Raw genomic sequence first — 19,530 nt, forward strand, 5'->3', positions numbered from 1 at the left:
TTTGTACACCATATACCACACCGTCATCTGAAGGCAATTGTCTATGCTGTGAAGATACAAGATGTGCAGCACCTGAAACTACGGATACTGGAAGCCTGTGCTAGTGGTTAAATGGTGTAATAACCGGGACAAATGGGCAAATAAAATACATAGGTGTGATAATTAGTGATAAAGTTAATGGTGAATGCGGTTTTGCTATCAGTGAAGATAGTCAAGATTATCTGCATGCTTGTGTCTAGTGTTATTCCGACACTACTGCAGCCAAAAACACCAGCAGGGCTGGACTTTCTGCTTGCCTCAGGCAGCAAAAAGTCTAGGACCGGCCATGCATGTATGTTAGCCCTCTAATGTACAGCAGCTCTTCAAATCAAGTCACTTACGGGGCATAACATTAGTCCATGTGACCACGGGGGGGGGGGGGGGAGGACTGTGAGGACTGTGAGGGCTTACTCCTCCCACTCCCCACCCACGTGCAGAGTAGCGGTGCACAGTGTAAATATATTTACCTCTCCCCTCCCAGCAGCCACTTACTCTGTGCTGCCCCCTCTGGCTCCCGATTACCATGCATCAGGCATGCAGCAGAGAATCTGAATTATTATTTAGTATTTATATAGTGCTGACATCTTCTGCAGCATATTGTATTGTCACTAACTGTCCCTCAGAGGGGCTCACAATGTAATCTCTACCATAGTTATATGTCCAGTGGCATAGCTAAGGAGCTATGGGCCCCAGTGCAAGTTTTACATTGAGCCCTCCAAGCACCCTATGCATAACTGCGCAAATGGTGGATCAGCGCATCACCAGGCCTCCTCCAAATGGCCTCCAATCAGAGGTGCGCTGAGCCCCCCCAGGAACTACAAACGCACCTTGAACCCAAACAGAAGCTCTGCATATACACCAAAAGCAAGGCTGCTAAGTGGGAGCAGCTGACCAAAAATGAATTAAATTACTACACAGCAAGGAAATGAGCAGCGCTACTTAAAAACAGATAAGTGCCTACCTGCAAGAGAGTGCAAGCCCCACCTATGATTGGAGGCCATTCGGAGGTGGCCTGGTGATGCGCTGATCCACCTGTTGCACAATTTTCAATTTTTCTTGGTAGTAAGCGCTGTTCATTTCCTTGCCACATATCCTATACATAACAATTGATATGGCGCACCGAAAAACACCAAGGAAAACCACAGTGTCAGACAGTTTGTTAATGATTACTACTATTCAAAGCATCTATAGGAGTGATTATTACAAGCACAGGACTAATAAAGAGCTAAAACTGTGGTTGAGAGAGAGCCCTAAAGGGCCCCTCTGGCCCCAGGGCCCTGGTGTGGTTGCAACCTCTGCAACCCCTACTGCTACGCCTTTTCATATGTGTATGTATCGTGTAGTGTACGTATCGTACGCAGGAGGAAGTCAACGATCTCATCTGCTTGTTTTTGTGATGTGGGAGGAAAGCAGAGTGCCCGGAGGAAACCCACATTGACTCGGGGAGAACATACAAACTCCTTGCAGATAGTGCCCTGGCTGGGATTTGATCTGGCAGGTAAATCTACCAGAAAGTTGTATCATGTGTACATAGCATAAAATATTAGCAGCACTGATATGAGTCTCATATTGTTTCCAGTACAGGAAGAGTTAAGAAACTTTAATTGTTATCTATGCAAAAGAGCTGCTCTGAGCTCCACGACTTTCAAAGTTGCAGAGAGCTCTGTCTTCTGAAGCTTTTATCTCAACTTTCTCTCACCATATCTTGTTTGTTTTTAAGTTTTACTACAGAAAAAAGTTGAAAAGGTCATCAGCTCTGCTCTGTGAAATCATTTAAAAAGCTAAGTGTAATGTGTAAACTGCATATATTAGAGAATGATCCAATGTTATAAAAAAAAAAATAATACCTAAAAAAATATGAGATCTTATTTTTCATTGCTACTAATGTTCTCTTTATATCATAAGTTTTTTTTCACTTCAGTGTCACTTTAAAGCTCATGCGTATTGGAGCCTTTGCGCCTTTTTAAATCAGGGCCGGTTCTCTCATGAGGCAAGGTGAAACATTTGTATGGGGCACAGAGATTACAGGGGCAGCATGTTTGTACTGTGGTTACACTTACAGCATGCAGTCAGAGTAGCAGGAGAAGCGAGAGGAGAGCGAGGTGAGGAGGTCATCATTGGGAAAAGCAGCTTGTTGTGCTGTGTGAGGAGTCTGACAGTGAGTGAGGAGGGGGAAGGCAGGAGAGCAGCAGTGTTTCATTTGACTTGCACAGCATAAGAGAGAAGGCAGCACTGCAGTCCTGACTGAGAAGGAATGGAGGACGGCCGACTGGCTGAGGGTGAGCAGTTTGTTTGTCACAGACTCGCAGCCAGCCAGCCAGTGTGTTATTGTGTTGAGCTGCAGCATGTCCTGTCTCAAGTTGTTGCACATGCTTCCTTGCTGACTGAGAACATGACATAAAGCAGTGTAAATTGTCGGGTGCTGATTAAACCTTCACCCTTCTATGTGCAATCCCCTCCCCCCTTCCATGTCTTCTGCCGCCTTTGTAGGAATCCATATCCAAAAATAATTGTTCATGGTCATCAGTCCTGCATAAAATGCTTCATCGGTATGATACCCTTACAATGATTTTAGTTTACGCATATATGCAATTCACCACTAGATGGCAGTATGACCCAACAATTTTGCAGGCGTTCCAGTCTTAGAGTTTTTTTTTTTTCTTTTTATTTCAGTATTATAGTCACACCAAATCCTTTGCAGCAGAGTCCTGCTTTCACCCACCGATAAGAATCATTTCCTCTGCATTAGCCTCCTCCCTCCATATTGTTACTCCGTACAATGGAGAAGACGGACGTTCCTACTTACTGATGTGTTTAACATTTAACACTGAACAAATGATTTAATGTCAGCCCAGTGTGCGCCGGCGCTTCTGTTCTGCAGCCTTCCGTCTGCAAATCCTGAATTTTTCTCTCGTTATTTTGGTCCTTTTTTTGGTTTTCAGACGCGCTGTTACGCCCCTTCCTGAAGAGCGGTGATTTTGCATGTTGCTTCCCCTTTAATACCGTTGATTGCGTCTTGTATTTGGAAAGGTAAATCGCGCTTTTATTAAATAGGTAATTTTCCGCCTTTGTTCCCCTTTCAAAAAACAGAACAAAAAAACTGGCATGAGCAGGGGCCGTTTTCATCAAATAATAATCCGCCGCTTTTCTCCTAATTATTTATAACTACCGCGCTGTATACATACATAATAGTGACTTGCAGCACCAGGGCCCTGGGGTTTATGCCCTCCAGGGATGGTTGCTGGATAAGGTTAATAGGTTGTCAGGTTTATGGTTTTATTCTGCTAAACAGAGATACCCTGGTCATTTTACAGTTACGATTTTTATAGATCTCTGGTGTTAAAGTTTAAACAATATGTGAGCCAGGGGTGTAACAATAGAGCCTGCAAGGGATGCAGTCGCAGGGGGGCCCAAAAGCAGCAGGGGGCCCCATAGGCGGGGAATTTTCTTTTCCCTGTCCTGAGCAGGGCCGGCCCTAGACTTTTTGCCGCCTGAGGCAAAATTAGAAAAAATCCCCCCCCCCAGCCGCGGGTAGGGCGAGCTGGAGGGGTAGCGGGCAGAAAGGGGGTATTGGGCCTAGCGGCGGGGAGGGGGGTCGGACGCTGGAGGAGGAGCGCAGATCGGGGGACCCAGGCGAGGGAGGGGGGGGTCCGACCCCCCTCCCCGCCGCTAGGCCCAATGCCCCCTTTCTGCCCGCTACCTCTCCAGCTTGGTGGGAGGCCCCCAGCGGCAGCATCTATGGACAGACGGGTGCCTGGCGCCCCCCCAGACTTGCCGCCTGAGGCAAATGTTTCATCCCGCCTCATGAGCGGGCCGGCCCTGGTCCTGAGACACTGACAACTAAGGGCACGGGGAGAAAAAACGTTTTCTCTTGTCTGCACAATTGTTCTAATGACTGCATCTGCTCAGCCACTGATGAGATATCATAGAAAGTTTTGCAGACAAAGATTTGTAGACAGTCCCTATTCAGTGTGCAGCAGGGTCTTGTGTACAGCGCCCTGCCCCCAATCTCTCTAGCCCTCCCCAAGTGCTATGCACTGCAGTGATGCTGGAGGAGTCTGCAGAGCCAGTTCTGCTCCATCAGAGATGGACAGAGTCAGTGTAATAAGCTGAGGCTCTGTCGGTTTTCTGTATGTGTTTTCTGTACACCATGTGTGCGAGGGTGTTGGGGGGGAGGGGGCCCCATCCAAAGATTTGCAGGGGGGCCCAGTGATTTCTAGTTACGCCCCTGATGTGAGCGCTCGTAAATTGTAAAAACAGAGGGAGCAGGCATGTGAAGGAAGCAGTCCTCATGCCCACTGCTCCAGTTCCCCCATTCTCCTCCGTCCCCTTCTTATCTTCTAAAGGCCCCCAAAGCTACTTCCGGGTGGGCCAGGTCGCTGAGTAGTGGGCAGGCGCTCTACTGAGCATAGGCATACGCAGGGGGGGATTACAGCTGCCCAGAATCCCCCCTCAGACCAGGGCCGGTGCAGTGTCTGAGGACAGGCACAAGTTGAGACACCAGAATATCTGCAGGCATCCTGCAGCTCACAGCACCTTCTTGGTCCACTTTCAAGGTGCCAGAGGCTGGGAACACACAAAGCAGAAACGCTAGCATTTCGTAACGCGTATAATGTTAAGCCAATGGGACACATGAAAATACGGATGCGTATGCATTTTTTAATATGCGTTTTTAAAATGCTGGTGTTGTTGCATATTTTTCAAAAATCTTCAAAAACACACAGAATGAAAGGTGATACAATGTATAGCGTTTTGTATGCGTTTTTGAAAAAAAACCTATGTTTTTCTGCTTCCTGTTGACTCCCTATTGATTTGCGTAAAAGGCACATAAAAACCGCATGTAAAATGCGTACAAAACGCATATGCATTTTGTATATGCGAACCGCAAATGCATTAAAATGCACGCAAAATGCAAGAAAAACGCATGTGCAGAAAAGACTCAAACCCCAAACGCACAAAAAAACGCACTAAAAATGCACATGACAGAAACGCGGCCTTCGCGCACTAACAAGTGCGCACCCAGCCTCAATTTGTGTAAAATTGTCATAAAATTAGCATCAACTCAATTATATGCAGGGCAAAATTTGAATTAGAGGAGCCTATAGGCACATATTGCACGTTGGAAATAATCGATCTGGCTGTTAAATCTGCCAGAAAATTGTATGGTGTGTACCTGGCATAAGACCGCCTTCAATGAACCTATAAACCCCCACTGTACCGCACTGCAAGTGTGCCAGCTGTCCCAGCTGTCACTTCTCCCTTACTTCCCTTACCCGTCATATCATGTTTCCCCGAAAATAAGACACCGTCTTATATTAATTTTTGCTCTAAAAAATGTGCTAGGGCTTATTTTCAGAGGATGTCTTATTTTTGGGCAAACACACTGGTATTTTTCCTATACAAAATGTACATACTGTATGCCATGTGCAACATACACAGAGCTTGTGGTTTGCAGATATTGGTTCTCACTTACAAGAAATGGATTCTGCTTATCATGTGGGTAAGAGATTTCTTGCAGGCAGAGAACTCTGTCAGGCTCCCCAGAGCTATAATAGGATAAGCTGTGTGTCCTGGGAAAATGTAAAGAGGTGAAGTGCTGCTGATGCTTATCACGACAGATCAGGAGAGCTGGCTCCAACAAAAACACTAGGGCTAAAATTTGGACGATGTCTTACATTCTGGCGTCGCACCGGTAGCCACGGCCACAGGGCTCCGGCCTCTTTTTCTCCTGTCCCTCTCTTTCTTATATGTTTTACCCCCTAACCCTCCTTAATCTATAGAGGAGGATGCGGGGAACAAAGGCAGAGACACGGACCGGCTCACGGAGGCTCTCACCTACTGGATGGCCGGCTGCGGGCTGCCAGCTGATCGCGCGGTGAGCTGATCAGCCATGTGCTCCCCCACTGCCATCTCAGGGCCGCTGCGGGTGGCGAGATCGAGGAGGACGCCGGCGGCTGCAGGACCTCTCAGCCACACTTCCCTCCCGGCCCCTCACCACGTGGGGCTACTTCGGCGCTGCTGCCCAGGGACACCAGAGGCCACAGCAGCGGAGGGAGACCGCCTAAATACCGCGGCCCACGGGAGAGGCCCCTCACCACATAGGGCTACTTCGGCGCTGCTGCCCAGGGACACCAGAGGCCACAGCAGCGGAGGGAGACCGCCCAAACACCGCGGCCCACGGGAGAGGCCACACGGGATCCCATCTGGCAGGGCCACCAGCAGTGCTGCTCCGTCTGCTGCGGGTGAGTGCCCGCAGGAGAGGTCACACAGGATCCCCTTCAATCCGGCAGGGCCACCCACAGTGCTGCTCCGACTGCTGCGGGTGAGTTCCCGCGGGAGAGGCCACACAGGATCCCCTGCCATCCGGCAGGGCCACCCAAAGTGCTGGGGGTGAAGGCCCACAGGAGAGGCCACACAGGATCCCCCCCCCCCTGTGCCCATGGGGAGGCCATCCACAATGCTGCTACGGGTGAGGTCTGCAGCCACAGACGAGGTACGCTGCCCCTGTCCACCACTTCTGCCCAGCCAGGGTGCCCCCGGCCCTATGTCCACCAATTGCTGCCCAGCCGAGGTGCCCCCCGGCCTCATGTCCACCCTGCCGCCGAGCCGGGGCGGCCCCAGGCCCCACATCCATCACTGCTGCCCAGCATGAGTGCCCCCGGGCACCACAGGGCCCCCACTGTGTCTGCGCCCTTAGTACCCAGCCGTGCGGACTTGTAATTAGAAGTGCTACTCCTGGTTCGAGTGAACTCTGCTGTCAACCTCCATCACGATGCTCCGCTGCTTCTGCTTTCTCTCTACTTTCCGTGGACAATCGGTTGCACCTGTCTAGTTGGGAGCGTGTCGCTGTGTAGCGTCCAGTGCCGAAAATGGCAGCGCTCATATCAGCTCTCAGGCTGCTCCTCCTGTCCCACTCTTTTCTGCTCCTGCTATCAGTGTATGTAATTGCTATGCTTGTATTACGTTAACTATATGTGTATGCTGTAATGCCCTTGTTTTTGCTTTTTATTTTTGTTCTGCTTTTATTGTTTATACGTATGTACCATGCTTAACTGTATACGAGGCTCTGCTTCATTGTACGCACAAGCTGTTAATGTTGTCCTATGTATGCTTGTCCCATGTCTACGTATGTACCATGCTCAACCGTATGCTATTTTCTTGTCTTTTTTCTTTTCATCAACGACCCTGTATGTGCCAAAACCAATTCCGGGTACAATCCACCGTTGTACTTGGCGAAATAAATTCTGATTGTGATTCTGATTCCAAGCATTCTTGAAATTCCTTCCTTCTCAGGGGATGTCTTACTTTAGGGGAAACACGGTAGGTCGAGAGCCACCTTTCCATCATTAGGCGCCTGTAGGCACGTGCCTAGAGTGCCTTAGGCCAGAAACCCACTGGGAGCGCTTTCTAAGCGCTAGTGATTTCAAAAAAGCTCTTGGTAATGCAATGCTATGGGGGATTTTTATAAAATCACATCACCCAAGTGGGATCACACCCATAGCATTACATTAGCTAGAGCTTTTCAAATCACAAAGCGCTCAGAAAAGCTCTCCTAGTGGGTTTCTAGCCTTATGGTAAGTCCAGCTGTGATTATTTGCATAATATTGTCCATCACTAGCTTGTAATTATTCCCTGCAAGTTTTTATTCCATTTTGAGAAAAAATATTGAATTGATTGCCTTGGTGATGGGATTGGGAGGGCAGCTTGGTGCATGGCATGTAAATATAGGTGGCTGTATAGAGACTCTCCATCCTAATTTTAGCCCCCCTCCCCCCGCCTCTGTATTGCCTATTTGAAAAGATACAGTGCGTATCCGAATACTAATGCGATCCATAAATGTTAGGAAGCGAACTGATGAATATGTACACAGAGTTATTTAACATTCCGCTGGCAGCGCCACAGGACAGCGACCTTTCCGTAAACAATGTATGCAGATAAGTCCCAAACATCTTGGAAAGGAAGCCATATTAAGCAGGAGTTTTGTTTCCAGGCTTGCTATACCAAAGATTCCAAAATGTATCATTTTTTTGTGTGGGCTATTTGGGTGAATAAATATTAATTTCTCACTTGGGAACGCTGTATTTACCATATTTCTCCATTGCCCTAGGTCTGAGAGTTCTGGAAATGGCTGTTTTATAGCTGCAGACTCTGCTGGCTAAATATAGCAATTCTTGCAGCAGAGTTTGTACATTGAATGGATTTAGACTTTCATAACACCAAGTAAATACAGTCTAGGCCTCTATCACATGAGAGGCTGGACTATGTGCTTGTTGGACAGGTCAGCCCCTCATCTGCAGACCGTATGCTTTCTGTCTGCAATTTAAAGTGGACCTGAACTCTTGCACAGGACAGCAGGAAAACAGAGAAATGCACCCTGTATGTATTTGGAGAGTTTAGTCTGTCTAATTTCCCCTCATCTGGGACTAATCACAACTGTAATTTGATCTCTTAGCTACGTCAACTCAGGAATCTTGGCAGCCTTGGCAGAGCAGCTTATTTATAAACACAGGATGTTAAAGTGGACCTGAGCACAGGACCCAAGGAAAACATAACAGAAATGCACCCTGTATGTATTTAGAGTGTAGCCTGTGTAATCCCCCTTCATTTGTGTCTAATCACAAGTTGTAATTTGATCTCCCCCCTGTGTCACATGACTGCCTATGGCAGATAAGCAGATACGCCCATTTGAAAGCACAGACTGTAAACAATATGTCTGCTTCCATGAATCAGGAAGTAGAAACAGTACAGATTTATTTTAGGGTTTGTATCAGCTGTAACAAAGAAATTTTTTTTGTTTCATGTCGCATTCACAGTGGGACGTTGCATTTAAGCTCCCTGGCGGTCTATTAAAAACCGCCAGGGGGCAGCGCAGCCGTTTTTTTGTAATTTTTTTTTTAAATCATGTAGTGAGCCTAGGGCTCACTACATGATAGCCGCTGTGCAGCGGCATCCCCCTACCCTCTTCGATCGCAATCGGCGATCAGGAAATTACGTTCCCGGGATTTCCTGGAGGGCTTCCCCCGTCGCCATGGCGACGGGGTGGGATGACATCACCGACGTCATCGAAGTCGTGATGTCATCGGGAGTCCCGATCCACCCCTCAGCGCTGCCTGGTGCTGATAGGCCAGGCTGCGCAAGGGGTCTAGGGGGGGGGGGGGGGCGGCGCGGTAAATCGGCGCGGGGTGGCGGCGATCGGTGTGATGCAGCAAAAAAAAATTGTGCAAATCGGCCCAGCAGGGCCTGAGAAAACCTCCTGCGTGGCTTACCGCCAGGAAGGTTGATGTGTCGTTAAAGTCGCAACGCACCTGCGTTTAGAGGTAACGCACTGCAAGCAGTGAGTTACCATAACGCAACATTTTTCAACGTGACGTTAACGTCGCACTGTGAACATACCATAGGATTAGTAATGCAGTGCGGTAAGCTGCGTTGTAAGTCTTTATAACGCAGCTCTGCAACCTCCCACTGTTAATGCTACCTGAAGGTTATTATGCTGTTGTGAATCTTTTAGAGCAGAGATGAGTTCTGAGTTCAGGTCCACTTTAACCCTATGTCTTCTACCATGAAAGCAGGAAGTAGACACACTGCAGATTTATTGCAGGATTTGAATCAGCTGTAGCAAAGAAATTCTTCTTCCATTTGGCTGCACCGCATGTCACCAGCTCCCTAGCGGTTATGTCCTTCTGCCTGCGCCCCCCTTCTTCTACTTGCTGGTCTGCGCCCAGGGCGGTCGCCCTGGCCGCACTGCTCCAGAAACTGCCTTGACAAAACATATCAATAACCAGGCTGTTTTACTTGTTTTATTTTGCTGCCTGAAACAGTTAGTTTCTAGGCATGGAAGTGACAGCTTCTGTCTGTCAGTACCTTGCAGGGGCGTTCCCCAACCCATGTGTCATGGCAGCTCTGGGTATGTGTCGCGGAGAATCAGAGAAGTGCAGCCAGGCAGAGTAAAGTTACAAGAAAAATGTAGGCTGCTGATGTAATTCCATCTTAGCCCACTTCTCCACCCATGAAGTGCTGCCCTCTTTCGTCCTCCTCCCGTACTACCATCCTATTTGTCTACTGAGGCATGCTTTCCTGCCTCTTTACCGCAAGCCCCGCCTCCTTTTCTGTGATTGCATGCAAGCTCACTAGAGGCAGGGCTGAACGACTGTGCTGTTGGAAGATTCTATGGCCAGGTAAGTGAATACATATCGCGCTGTGCAACTGCCATGTGTTCCCTCTTTGGGCTCTCTACTAAGCCAGCCTCACATACCTTTCCCCAGCCAGCACCCTCACCTGCCTCTCCCTACCAAGCACCCTCACCTGCCTCTCCTACCCAACCTCCTCACCTAGTCCCACCCCAGCCAGCACCCTCACCTGCCTCTCCTACCTAACCTCCTCACCTAGTCCCACCCCAGCCAGCACCCTCACCTGCCTCTCCTACCCAGCCAGCACCCTCACCTGCCTCTCCTACCCAACCTCCTCACCTAGTCCCACCCCAGCCAGCACCCTCACCTGCCTCTCCTTCCCAGCTAGTACCCTCACCTGCTTCTCCCTCCCAAGCACCCTCACCTGCCTCTCCTACCCAACCTACTCACCTAGTCCCACCCCAGCCAGCACCCTCACCTGCCTCTCCTACCTAACCTCCTCACCTAGTCCCACCCTAGCCAGCACCCTCACCTGCCTCTCCTACCCAACCTCCTCACCTAGTCCCACCCCAGCCAGCACCCTCACCTGCCTCTCCTTCCCAGCTAGTACCCTCACCTGCTTCTCCCTCCCAAGCACCCTCACCTGCCTCTCCTACCCAACCTACTCACCTAGTCCCACCCCAGCCAGCACCCTCACCTGCCTCTCCTACCCAACCTCCTCACCTAGTCCCACCCCAGCCAGCACCCTCACCTGCCTCTCCTTCCCAGCCAGCACCCTCACCTGCCTCTCCTACCCAGCCAGCACCCTCACCTGCCTCTCCTACCCAGCCAGCACCCTCACCTGCCTCTCCTACCCAGCCAGCACCCTCACCTGCCTCTCCTACCCAACCTCCTCACCTAGTCCCACCCCAGCCAGCACCCTCACCTGCCTCTCCTTCCCAGCCAGCACCCTCACCTGCCTCTCCTACCCAGCCAGCACCCTCACCTGCCTCTCCTACCCAGCCAGCACCCTCACCTGCCTCTCACGACCAAGCACCCTCACCTGCCTCTACTACCCAACCTCCTCACCTAGTCCCACCCCAGCCAGCACCCTCACCTGTCTCTCCTACCCAACCTCCTCACCTAGTCCCACCCCAGCCAGCACCCTCACCTGCCTCTCCTACCTAACCTCCTCACCTAGTCCCACCCCAGCCAGCACCCTCACCTGTCTCTCCTACCCAACCTCCTCACCTAGTCCCACCCCAGCCAGCACCCTCACCTGCCTCTCCTACCTAACCTCCTCACCTAGTCCCACCCCAGCCAGCACCCTCACCTGCCTCTCCTACCCAGCCAGCACCCCCACCTAGTCCCACCCCAGCCAGCACCCTCACCTGCCTCTCCTTCCCAGCCAGCACCCTCACCTGCCTCTCCCTACCAAGCACCCTCACCTGCCTCTCCTACCCAACCTACTCACCTAGTCCCACCCCAGCCACCACCCTCACCTGTCTCTCCTACCCAACCTCCTCACCTAGTCCCACCCCAGCCAGCACCCTCACCTGCCTCTCCTACCTAACCTCCTCACCTAGTCCCACCCCAGCCAGCACCCTCACCTGCCTCTCCTACCTAACCTCCTCACCTAGTCCCACCCCAGCCAGCACCCTCACCTGCCTCTCCTTACCAAGCACCCTTACCTGCCTCTTTTTCCCAGCAACCTCACCTAGACTCAACCCGACCAGCACTAATCCCACCCCATCCAGCACCCTCACCCGCTTCTATCCAGCACTATCACCTATTCTTACCTCAGCCAACACCCTCACCTCAACATTCATTTTAGGATTATTATTCGTTTTTTTTTCTAATACCCTGTAAGAGTGTGTGTGTGTGTGTGTGCGTGCGTGCGTGTCGACTTTAAAAAGGTTGGGAACCACTAAACTATAGTAACAAACTAATCTCAAATACCAGAAATTGCAAATACCATACAGCTTCCTATTTTGAATAAGATAAGGACACTATGACAAGAAGGTATTTAAAACCCCCTCCCCTTGAATATTTTACATAGTGATGTAAGCCTGTTCTCTGGGTGATGTTTGCTGTGGGAGGGACAGTAAGTTGTGACAGGAGGGAGGGAAAATTAACAGTGAGCTGGGTTGAAAAAAAAAGAGAAAAGGCAGAAATGTTACTTTTGGCATAACAGAGAAACAGTAAAGATGGAAACCAGCAGAAATATTCTTTCATTTTTTTTTATTTCACATTTCTCCTAAATCTGCTATTATTTATTCTTAAAATCGCAAATGCAATCGCCGCGCATAAATCGATTTTGTGAGCGTTTTGCGTTTTTTCTATACCTTCCATTGTAGCAAAATCGCCCTAAAAATGGTGCAGTCAGTGCTTTGGTGAGCTGATCGGAATCGAACTGATTAGATGTGAACACTCTCATAGGGAATCATTGCACAAGCGCTTTTAGGGCGATTTTGAAATTCGACGGCCCTTAAAGAACCAGCGACACCCATGCTAACCTAGAAATAAAATACACACATATAAGTAGATAAATACTACTTCTACTTACATAACAGATGTATTGTGTTATCCACGTAATGATTCCTGTGAATTTTATAAAGGAAAAGCAGAAAATCCTAATCTAGGCAGTGGCCATTTTACCAAGGTAAAGGCCCATACACACGTCGGATTTTTTTAAACGACGGGTCGTTTGGACGTCCCGTTGTTCAGACGCCAAATCGGGCGTGTGTACAGTCCGTCGTTCAGCTGATAAGACTGGTCTTGAGCGATCCGCCTGGCAGATCACTCAAAACTAGTCTTATCAGCTGAACGACGGACTGTACACACGCTCGATTTGCCGTCCGAACGACAGGACGTCCAAACAACCCGTCGTTTAAAAAAATCCGACGTGTGTATGGGCCTTAGGGCCCTTTTCCACTTGCAATCGCTAGCGTTTACGCTGAACGCTAGCGATTGCTGAATCGCAATTACCGGCGATTCCCCGTTTGCGGCCGCGATATTGCTATGCTATGCACTGCATAGCAAAATCGCGGCAAATATCGCTCCGCCGCGCGTTCGCGTTCCCGTAAAAAACGAATCGCGGTAGTGGAAATGACCTACCGCGATTCCTATGTTAAAAAGCAAACCGTAGCGATTGTAAAATCGCTAGCGGTTTGCGTCTTTGCGATTCAGCCAGCGCTGGTGCAAAAGGGCCCTTAATGCTGACATCATATCCTCCCTGACTCTTGTTTTCCCCCCTTCTCTTGCTCATTGTGTATTCATTACCTGCCCTCCACCCAGAGTCTTCAGACACTCCCACTGAGGTCTATACTAACAACTGCACTGTCTTTTTTTTATTTACACATCCAATCACTGAGTCACCTCAGCCTTGCTTGTAAACACAAGTGACCAGAGGGTTTTTCTGATAAGCAGCTAGGCAGGGAAATAAATGGATAGAGGAATGTATTATAGATAAAAAGAACTCCCAGCATTCAACTCTTTGGCACTAGGGCCAGTGCTCCTAATGTATGTGATAACTCCAAACCATAACAGCAGAAAAAGTTTTGCAAGTTTTGAATGCAGGATTAGCATCTTTATCACTTAATACATTCAGACCAGTTGCTGTTGAAATTTGATTTTTATGGTGACAATACCACTTTCCTGGAAAGAAATGGCGGCATACTGATGGGTTAGCCCCGCCCCTGACCCCGATTGGACAGTTCATAATATAAATTAAAAGAGCCCGCCCCCCCCTGCCATTCTCTTTTTTTCTGTCCTCGAATGGACAGTTCGTTTTTTTCTTTTGATGTATTTTAATTTTTATTGCGCCTGTTTTTTTGTTTATAAAGTTACCTTTTCTGGGCGTAAGAACGGGTCTTCAGTCACCCGTTCGGCGGCGGGCATTGCGGCCTCTAAATGGGGCTTAGATATGCGCCAGATTTCCCCCTCTGGTAGCTGCCTCTGTGCTGGTGGCGGCGGCGGCGCGGAGTTTGCTAGCCGCCGCTATTGTGGCTGTTCCGGCTTCCTCTCTGGTCTCTGGTCGCACGGCACAGCGAAGTCTCGCGTGAAGCGAGACTTCATTGGATAAGAGTCAACGCGGAAGTCAACAGAGCGGCAGTCGTGGTCTGGACCTCAGAGCGGGTGCAGCACTGCTTGGAGCTGCGGTATCGCTCTCATCTGTATCTTATCCTCAGACTGGTGGTCAAGCTTGGAGGAATAGAGGTATTTTTTGGCTCAAACCAGGTAATATGGAAACTAATTGTTTTTATATATCTTGACTCATGATAGTTTATTGTATATGTTTAGATGGATCAGGATCCCGTTGAGATAGCTTCTGGGTCTCAGGACAGGTAATAGGGAGGTTTCCCTGCATGTCACAAATGGTTTTGGAACACTGTGGTGTTTTACTAATTTTAAATACCAGCACAGGGTATTTTGGGAAAAAAATAAGAGTGATGTTTCTCCTTTTTTAAAATCGGACTTTTTTCTTAGTGGAAACATATCTTTTTGTGTCTCCGCAGTCCGAGAAAAGGAGAGAAGAGGCGTGAGGTGTCTAAAAGTCACCAGTCCTCAAGGGGAACAAGATCTCGGTCAAGATCAAGAGAGAGATCCAAGAGGAATACTTCTTACGATGCAAGTTCATCGAGAAGGAAGTCCCCTCAGAGCAAGTCTGAGAAAAGCACAGGGATGACAGGAAGTCCCCTACTAAGCGATCGTCAAAAAGACGTTCTCCAAGTAGGAAGCGTTCTACAAATCGCTACTACACCAGTGATCATTACAGATCCTACAGGAGCCGCTCTCCACGATACGGTTACAGGTCCGAGAGAGGGAGATCTCCTCACAGGAGACGTTCTCCAGGCTATGACTACCATAGCTACAGGCACAAGAGACGTTCCTATGCATCTTATAGTAGGAGCAGATCTCCTAGACCGCAACCTAGGGAGCAAAGATACACCCAACCGGATAAAAACCTATGTTGGTCCTGTGGTCAGCCTCCCTTGCCGGACAAAATGGTCTGTGAAACCTGCTTTAGTGAGCTGGGGAGGGATAAAGACTCTGAAAATCAACAAGTCATGTCCTTCATCCAGCAGGCCGTGCAAGAGACCTTTGAGAAGATGGCGGTTAACCAGCCTCCTCCTTCAGCCTCTCAGATGCCTGCTGAGGAGGCCTCTTCCTCTCAGAGTCAGACTCCTATGGGCTTTGACTTTGCCCTTGTGCCAGCTTTTGTGTCTGCAATAAAGGCCGCTATAGGCTGGGAGGAAGATTCGGAGACTCCACAGGAGCCAGACAAATATTATCCGCATCTGGATAAGCAGCCCATTAATTTCCCTCTTATGAAAGTTATTAAGGAGATATTCATCAAGGAATGGAGTAAGGTTGAGCAGAAAACATCAGTATCTAATAGGTTTACAAAACTGTATCCATTGGGGAGTGAGGATGCGAAAATTATGGACTCTGCACCTATAGTAGATGCCTCAATCATGAGACTGGCCCGTCACGTCACTCTGCCAATGGATGACGCAGTCTCCTTTAGTAATCCACTTGATAGGAAAATAGATACCGATATTAAGAAAGCTTTTTTACACTCAGGGGCAGCATGTAGGCCGGCCGTAGCCCTCACCTCTCTTGCTAAGGCCATTAAAGTTTGGGTAGATAACATTGAGACAGCCCTCAGTTCAGGGACTGATAGGAATGAGATCATCAAAGCCCTGGATGAACTTAAATTGGCAAGTGATTTTGTGGGAGAGGCGGCGATAGATACAATAAGATCTGCCTCCAGAGCAATGCTATGTAATGTGACGGCAAAGAGAGCTCTTTGGCTTAAACCTTGGTCAGCCGACCAGTCCTCCAGGAACAACTGGTGCAGGATTCCGTTCGACGGCAAACATCTCTTTGGTCCAGAGATGGATAGTGCAATTGCCAAGGTTACAGGAGGAAGATCGGGGCTGTTACCACAAGATAGAAAGCCAAAGCAGTCTCGACAACAGTCAAATACAAGGCAAGCCTCTTCCAGATTTCAGCAGGCTCGTTCCTATAAGCCCGGCAGGAAGTTTAATAAAGACTGGAAGGGTACTCAGGCGTCCTTTCTTAGATCCGGAAAATCCAAAACGACTTCCGGACCTCCGCAAAATGCAAAGCAGTTCTGAAGGTGCGTCCACTCAGACGGCTCAGGTGGGGGCAAGGCTACGCACCTTCTGGACCGTCTGGGTGGAGTCAATCGAAGATTCCTGGGTTCACAGAACTATTCGCAAAGGGCATTCATGGAAATTCAGCAGGCCTATGCTCAAGATAAGATTTGTTCAGACAAACTTACCCCAGGGCAGACAGAAAAGGCAGTTCCTGTTGGAATATGTGAACTCCCTAGCCGAAAGCAATGCCATAATTCCAGTACCTCATCAAAAAGAATTTACAGGAATTTATTCTCCCTTATTCTTGGTCAAGAAGTCGTCAGGAGGATGGCGACCGGTCTTAGACCTCAAGTTCCTGAACAGCCACATAAAGCTCCGTCATTTCAGGATGGAGTCGTTACAGACGATAATAAAGGTCATCAGACAAAACGATTGGATGACAACACTGGACCTCTCGGACGCTTATCTGCATATCCCAATCAGACAAAGCTTCCAGAAATATCTCAGGTTTTCAGTGGACGGGAAGCATTGGCAATTTCAGAGTCTACCGTTCGGCCTCTCAACCGCTCCCAGAACTTTCACGAAGGTTCTTCTTCCAGTAGTTGCCTCTCTAAGGAGGAGGGGCCTAAGGGTCTTCCACTATCTGGACGATATACTGTTAGTCAGTCAAGACCGGGAAGTTCTGTTGAATCATCAGAGACTGTTGCTGTCGGAACTGCAAAGACTAGGATGGCTAATAAACTTTGCAAAAAGTCAGTTAGTGCCATCACAGGACATGGTCTTCCTGGGGGCCAGGTTTATAACAACACAAAACAAAGTTTGTCTTCCCGACCAGAAAGTTATAGCAATACAGCAAAAAGTTGCAGCAGTGATATGCAGCAATCACATATCAGCAAGAACGTGTCTGAGTTTGCTGGGGACTTTGTCCTCAGCAATCCCAATGGTCAGGTGGGCGCACTGGAATTTGCGAACTCTGCAAATATTCTTCCTCAGTCGCTGGAACAAGAGAAACCTGTCACAGAAACTCTGGGTCCCTGTCAAGGTCAAGGTTTCACTACAGTGGTGGATGCAGGAGAAGAACTTAAGATCTTGTCATCAGATTCAGCCTCCGCTACCAGTGGTGATTACGACAGACGCAAGTCAAGCAGGTTGGGGAGCCCATTGTCAGAGCTCTCAGGTACAGCAGAGATGGAGGCTTCCGTGTGCACAAGTCCCCTCCAATATCTTGGAACTCAGAGCAGCCTTTCTGGCGTTAAAGGCTTTCCAACACCTGATAAGGGGGAAGGCGGTATTACTTCAAATAGACAATGTTTCAGCAGTCGCCTACATAAGGAGGCAGGGGGGTACGAGAAGCCAGTCTCTCCTCGAAGAATCCTCTCACATAATGAGATGGGCTCAAAGACACCTGGATCATCTTTCAGCTATTCACCTTCCAGGTCCTCAGAATCAGTTAGCGGACCAGCTGAGCAGACAGTTTGCCAGTCCGCACGAGTGGACATTGAACAACGAGGTATTCAGCATGATCATGCAAAGATGGGGTATTCCCCAGATAGACCTATGTGCTTCAGCAGGGAATTCGAAATTGCCGAGATTCTTCTCCCGATATTTCCATCCGACAGCAGAGGGCACGGACTGTCTGACGACACAATGGGACTTTCAACTGGGATATGCGTTCCCTCCATTTCCACTAATCCTGAGGCTACTACAGAGGCTCTTGCTGGAACCATGCACGATCATCCTTATTGTGCCATACTGGCCTCGGAGACCTTGGTTCACTCTCTTGTTAGAGTTGAGTCTGGAGCAACCGATCAATCTTCCTCAAATTCCGGATCTTCTCTGCCAGGGTCCTCTGCTATACCCGAATGTCAACAATCTCAATTTGACGGCCTGGAAATTGAGAGGCAAAAGTTCTTAGCATTGGGATGCTCTGACAAAGTCACTTCTACACTACTGAAAGCCAGGAAAGTTTCTACAAATTCAACATATCATAGAATTTGGGGAAAATTTTAGAACTTTGCGAGAATTAATAAATTTGAATTTCTTCAGCCGAAAGTTCAGAATATACTGGCATTCCTTCAAACAGGGGTAGACTTGCAGTTAAGTCTTTCAGCCATAAAAGTTCAGGTATCAGCCCTATCAGCATTAACCAATCATAAATGGGCAGAAAATCCTCTGGTCATCCAGTTTGTGCAGGCGGTGCAAAAATTAAGGCCACCTAGACAGCCATTCTTCCCGCAGTGGGATCTCTGTGTGGTTCTGGAGGTATTATCAGAGGATCCTTTTCATCCGATAGACAGGGCCGGATTTAGGGAAAGGCCCCCAAGGCAGGTTCCTAGGGCGCCAGAATGTCTGGGGCGGGTGTGGAGCCGCCTGTGCCATTTCCTATCCCCACGTTGCAACAGACCATCCGCATTTCCATCCACAGCCGCCCGCTTTGCACACTGCTGCCTGTCATGAGTGTTTGCAGCCAGCGGGCGGCTACACAGAGGAGTCTGGGGACAAGAGTGGAAGCGGTATCACAGCGGCAGGTGTGACCGCATGGAGGGACAGCAGCTGTGCCTGCACCGTGCACGGAGGTCTCCCATGCCGCTGGGGCTACACAGATAGCAAGTCGGAAAACCCCAGGGCTCAGGCAGAGAGATCTCCTTGCACAAATCAGCAGGGCCAGCCACAGCAGCTGTTTGTCCCTTCTCACCTCCCTTCCGAGGCCGACAGGAAAGCAGTGTGTGGGGAGGAAGAGAGTGATCAGCTGCTCGGAAGTTGGGACTGGAGCTCACATGGTGGGAAGAGCCGAGCAGAGAAGCATGGCTCTGGGTGCAGCTTTCCGTACACAGAGAAGAGGCACCTCAGTGCAGGAAGCTGGAGGATCGGATTTCTGGCTCTGAATACTTCTGCATCCTGTGACTGCAGCAGCTGCCAGCTTGTGAGTTTCTGTTTGTAAGTAGCTGCTGTGACTGCATGCTTGTCCCATACCCCTCTAAAGAAGCACCACTGCTCCCAGCATGGCCCCCCCACTCCACAGAGGCACCACAACTCCCAGCATGTCCCCCCACTCCACAGAGGCACCAGTGCTCCCAGCATGCCCCCCCCCCCCCCCCACACTCCATAGAGGCACCACAGCTCCCAGCATGTCCCCCCACTCCACATAGGCACCAGTGCTCCCAGCATGCCCACCCTCCCCACTCCACAGAGGCACCACTGCTCCCAGCGTGCCCCTCCCCCCACTCCAGAGGCACCACTGCTCCCAGCATGCCCCCCTT

This window comes from Hyperolius riggenbachi, chromosome 1 (assembly GCF_040937935.1).
Source record: "Hyperolius riggenbachi isolate aHypRig1 chromosome 1, aHypRig1.pri, whole genome shotgun sequence".
Taxonomy (NCBI): Eukaryota; Metazoa; Chordata; class Amphibia; order Anura; family Hyperoliidae; genus Hyperolius; species Hyperolius riggenbachi.